At 38.6% G+C, this 10,205-nt stretch overlaps 1 pseudogene; it reads left to right on the forward strand.

Annotated features, from left to right (window-relative positions):
• The first annotated feature begins 7,598 nt into the window (after positions 1-7,598).
• On the forward strand, positions 7,599-9,370 carry LOC149207789 (cytochrome P450 750A1-like; annotated as a pseudogene).
• Positions 9,371-10,205: the final 835 nt, after the last annotated feature.

Consider the following 10,205-nt stretch of genomic DNA (forward strand, 5'->3'; position numbering starts at 1 on the left):
CGAACTTTACCGGCCGGGGAATGAGCGGTTTTGAAACCGTACTGTGGACACGCGTCGGCATATCGCACTGATCGGAGCCCCTTCGGAAAATACCACAATCGGCAGAAGGCGGTGCGGGGAAATCCATGGTGGTTTTGCTGCTGCACGATGGCGGATTCGGCAAACTCAGCAGTTTAAATTAATATTTCAACACTCCCCTTTAATTTCAAATGTTGGGTTATCAGTCATACCCAGACATTTCCTCAAAAATTCAAAACTTTTATGTCCCAATGGTTTGGTCAAAATGTCTGCAACCTGCTCCTGAGTCCTGCAATGTTTTAAGACAATTTCTCCATTGTTTACCAATTCTCTAATGTAATGAAACTTTGCATCAATGTGTTTCGTTCTCTTATGAAACACCGAATCCTTGGATAATCCAATAGCTGAGCTATTGTCACAAAAAATTACCGTTCCTTTTGCCTGCTCTTGGCCTAAGCTCCTTAACATTCTTCTCATCCAAACTACTTGACATGCTGCTGCTGTAGCTGCCACATATTCTGCTTCTGCTGTAGACAACGCTACAATAGGCTGCTTTTTAGAAGCCCATGAAATGGCTCCTGAACCCATGTGAAAAACATAACGGGAAGTGCTTTTCCGATCATCTACACTTCCAGCCCAATCACTATCAGTGTATCCAACTAAATCTGAACATTCTGAAGTAGTATATAAAATGCCAAACCGTTTAGTACCTTTAACATACCTCAGAATCCTTTTTGCTGCCTGCCAATGTGCTTCTTTTGGCCTCTCCATGAATCTGGAAATTAAACTAATAGCAAACATTATATCTGGCCTAGTTGCAGTCAAATACATTAGGCTGCCAACTATGCTCTTATACAAGCTAGGATCAAAATCCTTGCTGCTGTACTCTTTGCTGAGTTTTAATCCCATCACTGTGGGGGTGATCACTGCCTTGCACTCTTGCATATTAAATCTTTCCAACTCTTCATTAACATATTTTTCCTATGAGATAAAAATCCCATTTTCATTTTGATCTACTTCTATTCCTAAGAAGTATCTCAGCAAACCCATTTCAGTCATTTCAAATTCTTCTTTCATGATTGTTTTGAAGTTTTCAATGAGATGATCATCATTACCTGTGAAAATAACATCATCAACATATAACACAACAATTAGCATTTTACCATCCTTTTCTTTGATGTAGAGGGTGGGTTCTCCCTCACACTTCTCAAATCCATTTTCCAGTAGATAGGAATCTATCCTATTGTACCATGCTCTTGGTGCTTGCTTCAGCCCATAAAGAGCTTTCTTCAATCTGCATATTTTGTGCTCTTGGCCTTTCTTTTCATAGCCTAGAGGTTGTTCAATGTAAACCTCCTCCTTTAACACTCCATTTAGGAATGTTGACTTCACATCCATTTGGTAAACTTTCCACTTGTTTTGTGCTGTTATGGACAACACTGCTCTCACGGTTTCCATTCTAGCAACCGGTGCAAAAGTTTCCTCATAGTCTCTCCAATACTGTTGCTTGTATCCTTTGACAACCAGCCTTGCTTTGTGTCTTTCTATTTTGCCTTCAGCATTACTCTTGGTCTTGTAGACCCATTTGACTCCAACGACTTCTTTTCCTTTTGGTAGTTCAACTAAATCCCATGTCTTGTTTCTCTCGATGGAATTGATCTCCTCATCCATAGCTTCTATCCATTTCCTATCCTTAATTGCTTCTTCGAAATGAATAGGGTCATCAACATGACAATATAATGCAAACAAAGAATTCATACCTTCATTTGCTGCCTCTTGCTCATAAATGCCATTTAAATTTCTGAACTTCTTGCCTCTTTCATTTGGTGTACAAGTGCTTGAAGATGCACTTCAATTTCCTCCTTGTGGTGTGCTTAGAGAAGCACTTTCATTTCTCCTCAAGGGTGTCTCTTGCTGTCCTTGTGTTGGCGTTGCTGTTTGGGGATGTATTTCAGCCATCTCCTCATCATCTTCATCATGAGACAAGTAGTTTTTAACATTCAGTGTTTTCTATATGCTTCCATCCCAAGCTTCCTCCTCAATGAACTGAACATCTCTGCTCACAAAAAACTTCTTGGTAGATGGGATATACAACTTGTAAGCTTTGGATTCCTCACTGTATCCAATGAAAATACATTTCTCCCCTTTGTTGTCCAACTTCTTCCTTAGCTGATCTGGAATGTGTGCATAAGCCACACATCCAAAAACTTTCATGTGGGTGACTCCTTGCTTTCTCCCACTCCATGCTTCTTCCAGCACTCTGTTCATGATTGCTTTTGTTGGGCATCTATTCAAAATATATACTACACAGTGTACAGCTTCAGCCCAATAATCATTTGGCAAATGCTTTGCCTTTAACATACTCCTCACCATGTCCATGATTGTCCTGTTCTTCCTTTCAGCAACTCCATTTTGCTGCGGAGTGTACCTAGCTGTAAACTGCTTATGAATTCCATTTTCTCTACAAAACCGTAGAAATTCTTTGGAGATATACTCACCTCCTCTATCAGTTCTCAGAACTTTGATATGCAACCCACTTTGATTTTCCACAAGTGCTTTGAAATTTCGAAATTTTTCAAACACTTCACTCTTGTTCTTCAGGAAATAAACCCAAGTTTTTCTGGTGAAATCATCAATGAATGTTAGAAAATACTGGCTGCCTGCTAATGATGGAGTTTGCATTGGTCCACATAAATCTGAGTGGACAATCTCTAAGGGTGCTTTTGCCCTTATGCTTTTCCCTGATGGAAAACTTTCTCTGTGTTGTTTCCCCAAGATACAACCTTCACAAAGGCTGTCCAGTTTCTCTACCAATGGTAATCCTCTTACCATTCCTTTTCTACTCAACAAGTTAAGACCTCCAAAGTTGAGATGTCCAAATCTCAAGTTCCACAACCAATTCTCATCCTTTGGTATGCTTTGGAAAGCCTCTTGGGTAACTGTTGCTATTATGCCACTTCGTACACTTTTGTGTTCCTTCAAGCGAGCATGCTAAGATGATTTGGGAAGCACACTACAGTCGGGCTACTGGGCATTTTGGGGTCGAGAAAACGGTGGCAGTACTGTAGAAGTATTTCTATTCGCCAAATCTTCGACAAGATGTCGAGAAGTACATTAGATCCTACACTACCTGTGCCATTGCCAAACCGACCATCAAGAAGCAAGGCCTCTATACTCCGCTGCCTACCCCTAGTCGACCTTGGGAATCCATATCCATGGATTACATGCTAGGCCTTCCTTCTACTAAGCATGGAAATGACTATGTTTTTGTGGTTGTCAACAGATTCTCAAAGATGGCTATCATGGTGACCTGCAAGAAGAATATCACGGCGGAAGCCACTGCTAAACTCTTCTTTGAACGAGTGTGGGTACACTTTGGGATGCCAGAGTCTATCATCTCTGATCGAGACAACATATTCCTTAGTACATTTTGGTCCAGTCTCTGGTCGATGCTAAACACCAAGCTCACTAAGTCCACAACTTTCCATCCCCAAACTGATGGCCAGACAGATGTCGTCAACAAGACGATGGTACACATTCTGCAGATGTGCAACTCAAAGTATCCATGCACATGGGATGAGAGCCTCCCCTACATCCAGAATAGTTATAACCAGGCTCTCCACAGCTCGACTGACCAAAACCCTTTTCAGGTGGGCTTGGGATTCCAGCCACTATGTCCCATTGATGTGGCCATCCATTTGCAGCTACTCTGACAGATTGGGTTCATGTCTAGTCGGAAACCGATAAGGCAAACAAATTCATTGAGCACATCCAACATATCTGTGAGCAGGTTCACGACATTCTGGAGAAATCAAATGCCAAGTACAAGTAGCGACATGATCAACATCGGGTGCCACACAAGTTTCAAGTGCGCGACAAAGTGTAATTGCATTTGCAACAGGAACGCCTCACTAGAGCCTATCAGAAACTCAGACCACTCTGATATGGTCCTTACACCATTACCAAGGCTGTGGGAGACAATGCATTTGAGCTCAGCATCCCCCCATTCCTTGGCTTGAACCTAGTGTTCCATGTGGACTGCCTTTGACCATACTTACCACCATAGCTAGACACATGAAACATTGTAGAACAACTCACACCTACAAAGTTAAATCCATATTGCATGGAACAAGCCACAACTGATTAGATCATGGACAAATATATCAAGAACACCTGACAAAAAAGGATCAAACTATATCGAGTTGGCAAAGCAGTCCAACTCCTTCACGAGGGCAAGTGGTTCACCAGGGACCAATTTCAGTAGAAGTTTCCTCATCTTATGGAGGAACTCAATGCAATGGGGACCATTGCTTCCTAACAGGGGAGGAATGATCCAGGTGGATATTGGTGGCCACCTGCCTTTTCCACTTGGACCCCCACCATTATTTCTTTTAGTTTTTAAGTTTCCTTATTTGTAACACAATTTACTATTTTTGGCAGTTTTTCGAGTCGTGAACTTCTGGAGCTCACTCAAAAGTTATAGTCCTCCGACAAATCTTTCTAACGAGGTATTGTGCACGTCAAACGGAGATCATATGCCAAAGTTACGACCCTGGGAAGTTGGTGTACTAATTTACCCAAACGGGGCCCATAGTTTGGCACGTCATCTCCTAGGGTTAGGTTTTTGGATGTTTAACATTTTCCATTGTTTCTAAATAATAAATAGGCCTTGGAGACTCATTGTAACAGAGTTCAGAGGCATGTAGCCACCATATCTCTTTTTAGAGATAAGCTACCATCGCCCGAGCTATTCTTATTTCCATTATGTTTGTAAGCATATTTCAGTATTTGATATTAATGAAATGAAGTGTTATTTCTACTACATCTTTGGATTTATGGTTATATCTATAATTTGTTGCGTTCCTGTTGAAATCTAGATCAAGTAATGGAGGTGATAAATTTGTAGGTCACTAATAGATTGAGAATTGGCCTATATCATGTTGCAAGGACTTGTGTCAATTTTCCATCTTTCTTAAAACCTTCATCAGGACAGGATTGCCAATCAATTGTAGATTTGAATGCATATACATTATTACAATGTTTTGTTATCAAGGAAGCCAATTCCAATTATATATAGGAATTGAAAATGTGGAGCTAACCACTGGATATAAATTTAATTTTCCACCATTTAATGTGATTCAAGCTTTTGGATTTATATGTTAGAGAGTAAACTCTCTTGTAGGATGGAGAAATCTTGAACGTTTTTCTTTTCCCTCATAAAATGTCATGAAATGGAGTTCCAAATGAGGATCTTGCATGTTCAAATTCAATGATATGAATGTATTTTCAACAAATATAAGTGTGTTGCCTTATTATTTTCAAGGTTGCTTTCCAGAATTGTTAAGTTTTGAAATTGTTTTTTCATTTAGATTTAAAATGAATTTGGTGTTAGCTTTTAAAAAATTGGAACTGTTCGTTTTTTCCATGAAGAAAAAAGATTTAAGGTAATTAAAATCATTATTTGGGAACATTGAATGATGAAACCACCTTAAAAGAACATTTAAAATGATTTTGTTTATTTTTTATAAATATTTTTTCATATTGTCTCTAATAGTCGGAATTATGGACATATAGTCTCTATAGAGACAATATGCTTTTAATCTCAGCTATTGTCCCTTAAGAGACAAAAATGTAATTATCTCTAAAGAGACAAAATGGAAGCGTCTCTAGAGAGACAAACAAAATTGTCTCTAGAGAGACAAATAAAATTATCTCTCAAGAGACAATAATTTGTGTGTCTTTATACACACAATAATAATATGTGTTCTATATTGTCTTTATATAGACAATTTTTTAAGACAATAATTTTGAGACACTAATTTTGAGACACCGAATTAAAGATAATATTTAAGACAATACACAAGTTTCTTTTTGTCTCAAGTTAAGACATTGGCTCGAAAATTGTCTTAAATATTGTCTTAAAACCCCCCTACATGTAGTAGTGCTCTTGCGGACATTTAGATGGAAACATTTTCTATTAGGATTTGGAATTTTTTTTTTGTATAGTTGATGGATATTAGGATATCATAGGATTTGGAAATGTATACATAATGGGCTTGCAACGAATAGATTCAAATGCCACCAAACTCCACATCAAACGTTGTTATCAAGTTGTAAAGGGTTGAAATTCAGAACGTCAAATTTGGCCTTTTATATGGGAATGTTCTAATCATTTTCGTTGTCATCATATTCATCATGATCATTAAAGGAATATTAAACATGATCACCATCATCATTAGCAAGCTTATACTAATAAACATGTATTGCCATCATCCTTGTCCTCCTCCTCTTCCTAATGATGATGAGTCTTGTTCTAGACTTGAAACGTCGACAACGTAAAAATGAAGACTGTGGAATATCCGAATTCAGAACCTCAAATACCACACCACAGAAATCTGCAAACCATCATTTTCATTGTCATCATCATCATCATGATCATCAAAAAATATCGTCGTGATCATCACGACCATCAAAGGAATATTAAACATAACCATTGTCATCATTAACTAGCTTATACTAATATAAATATATTGTCATCATCATTATTGTCAACATCGACATCCAAAACCTTGTTTTAAGAAAATTGGATTATCCTCCTACTCTTCCTCTTTTTACTAATATTGTCATCATTGTATTTTTCATCATCATTACCATGTCATGTTTTCAATATCAATTGATTTCACATTAAATATTAAAAAAATGACATCATCATTATTTTGATCAGGTCATTATGATCATTGTGGTCAACATCATCCATGATATCATCATCAACAACAACTTTATTATAATAATATATTTAAAAAGATATTCAATATTTTATCGATGGTAAAAGAATTTCTTTTAAATATGAATAAAAGTATTTTACGGTGTCATTTGGTTGTCGTCATCAACCCCATCAATTTAAAAAATATCAACTATTTTATCATAAAGTGATCATCAACTATTAAAATATATTAAATATTTTAAAAGATTATCAAACAAACAACCAAACAACTAAATTAATTTATGACCGTTTGCGCTACGTTTGTGCAAATCTTACGAGAAGCAATAAATTATTTGAAATTGGTCATTTTTATTATATTATATTTTATTATCTAAATTCTGGTTCGTACACGGATGAATGACACATTCGATGTTCTGTTTTGTTTTATTTTTATATCGTACGCGGATGAATGACACATTCGATGTTCTGTTTTGTTTTATTTTTATATCGTACACTGATGAATGAGATATTCGATGTGCATATTAAGAAATGAGATATTCGAGGTGTAAATTAATAAAGGAGTTGTTTTCAGTTTTTTTGGGTTTTTTGGTTTTAAAAAATAAATTTAAATAACACAAATACAAATTTCATTTCAATTTTTTTAGTCAAATTCCAACAACAAAAAATCATACTAAAAACAACTCCATTATAAAATATATTTAAAAAAGAAAAACCTAAATTCCACCCCGACCCACTGAACTACCCCTTCAACTGCGGTAGTTTTGTGAATTACATATTGACGGCTTTAAAGAGAAGAGGAGAGCAGCTTCCTTTCCAAACATAGAGCGAGTGCACTACTTACAAAGGGTGTGCCGATATGGCTTTTCATAGTTTGCCTCTGTGTCTAGCTTTGCCTGTGCCTGCATTAACATTAACAGTAGGCATTCTTTGTATGTTCTCCTCTTTCCTCTTCATACGGTTATTGCACCAGAGAAGGCTTAGTGCCACATTGCCACCAGGCCCCGTGCATGGCCCATCATCGGAAATCTGCACCAATTGAAACTGCCTGCTCACCGTAATCTTAAAGCCCTTGCTGACAAATATGGTCCCATTTTGTTTCTCCGCTTGGGCTCCGTCCCTGCAGTCGTAGTTTCTTCTTCTGCGACAGCAAAACAGTTTCTCAAAACTCATGATTTGATCTTTGCCAGCCGACCTCCAACCGCTGCTGGGAGATTAATGTTCTATAAAGATGTGGGGTTCTCTCCGTACGGAGATCACTGGAGGCAAATGAGAAAAATATGCGTATTAGAACTCCTGACTGCCAAAAGAATCGAGTCCTTCAGGCACGTGCGAGAGGAAGAGGTGTCTGCCATGATCCATTCAATATGGGAGGAGAGTGAGAGCGGAATAATGGGCGTGAATGTGAGCAAGGCCGTCACTACTGTCAACTCCAATATAATTTGGCGGATACTGGCGGGGAGGAAATTTAGTGACGATGATTTGGGTGGCGAATTCAAAGGGTTCAAGGATCTGATGGTAGAGATGACAGCTGCGGTTGGAGAGTTCAACATTGGAGACTTCATTCCGTATTTGGATTGGCTTGATTTGCAAGGTATCAATCAACGCCTCAAGAAGCTCCGTAAAACATTCGATGGATTCGCCGAGAGAATGATAAACGAGCATGTTAATCTCAATCATTTCAATTTCCAGAAAGGCGCAGACGCAGAGCCTCGCGTTCAAGACTTCGTGGATGTGCTGCTCCGAATGGCTGAGACGGACACCAATATCACACGGGAAACCATCAAGGCCCTTGTGATTGTATATATCTTGGGATTCTGCTTTTTTATATTATTTGGCATCCTCATTCTTGAACTTCAGTCCATCATCATTTTGCATTAATTGGATTTGTATGTGTATGTGTGTAGGACATGTTCGTGGGTGGCGTGGCGTCGACATCCAGTACGTTTGAATGGGCAATTAGTGAGCTGCTCAGACATCCCAATGCAATGACGAGATTGCAGGAAGAAATTGAATCGGTCGTTGGCAAACATGGTAGGGTAAAGGAGTCGGATTTGGCAAGCATGAAATACCTCCACTGTGTGGTGAAAGAGACTCTCCGATTATACCCAGCCGCGCCGCTAGGTCTGCCTCACGAATCTGTAGAGGCTGTGACGGTAGGAGGATACTACATACCGAAGAAAACAACGGTAATGGTAAATTTGTGGGCTATAGGAAGGGATCCCAATGTATGGGGGGAATATGCTTCCAAATTCAATCCGGAGCGATTCATGGAAAGCGGAAAATTCAGTTTGACCGATCAATCAGACTTCAGCATGATACCGTTTGGGGCAGGAAGGAGAGGATGCCCAGGGGCTTCCATGGCTATTCCTACTATTGAACTTGCATTGGCTCAGTTGGTGCACACTTTCGATTGGAGAGTTGAAGGCGATCCCTCCCGGCTGGATATGAGGGAATCGTACGGAACAACGATTGCAAGACAAGTTCCGCTGTGTGCTTATCCAACGTTGAGGAGGGCCAGCTTTCCACCATAAACGGAACCGTAGGAGACAAAGGCACTGTTTCTCTTTATTTGCAAGAGTTTTCCACGCACGATTTCACTTCTGTCTACAGGATTTGCTACATCTAATTATGTCTGGGTAGGAATAAATGCCATATTCTCCACGGCTGATCGAAATCCTATATTTGTCCGTATTATTACGAAAAATACTTTAGAATATACAAGCGCACAATCATTTTACAATTTCTTATTGTGGTATGAAGGTCCACTTTATTTATACAAGTTCGCGTTGCACACGGCATACCGCTGAAAATAGCTTGTATATTAACTTGGATTGAAATAATAAGCGAAGCTTGTATATTAACTTGGATTGAAATAATAAGCGAAGTCAATTGACCAAGTTCAAAAGAAACATAGGACATATGACTAACCAAGTATTAGTTTCCAGTTTGACCATACATTGCTAGTCTTCGGCTCGGCTGCTTCTTAGACTGGAACTTCAGTAGTCCAGTGAATAAATCCAACGAGAAGCGTAACTGTATCTACCTAGTCAAGAGGCGAAATTGTTTCCACAGGGCTCTCTCTATGAACTGACGCTCTATAACAGCTAGGGACAAGCATTCAGCCCGCCATTGCGAGACATCCAGACATCCAACAACATGCAAAACACACAACCACTACTTGTGCCCGTCTGCCCACCTGTTCGCACAAGACATTAATAAAGGTCTTCATTATCAGTTAAAGCTTAACAAATCTATATATTTTGTTAAATCCAACTATTACAATTATTAGTTAACCTTTTTTTTCTGATAAAGCTGAACAAATTTATATATAGTGTAAAATACAACAACGATTGGAACAATATTTAATCTGTACCATTTCCCTTTTTAACAAACATATATGGCATCCAAAATTTAAATACAATCGGAACAATATTTTCTCTGACATTTTGTTTTCTCTCGAACT

The sequence above is a fragment of the Pinus tabuliformis genome, chromosome 1_2 (genome assembly GCF_031772625.1).
Source record: "Pinus tabuliformis cultivar Carrire ecotype Pingquan chromosome 1_2, CPIR1, whole genome shotgun sequence".
Classification (NCBI taxonomy): domain Eukaryota; kingdom Viridiplantae; phylum Streptophyta; class Pinopsida; order Pinales; family Pinaceae; genus Pinus; species Pinus tabuliformis.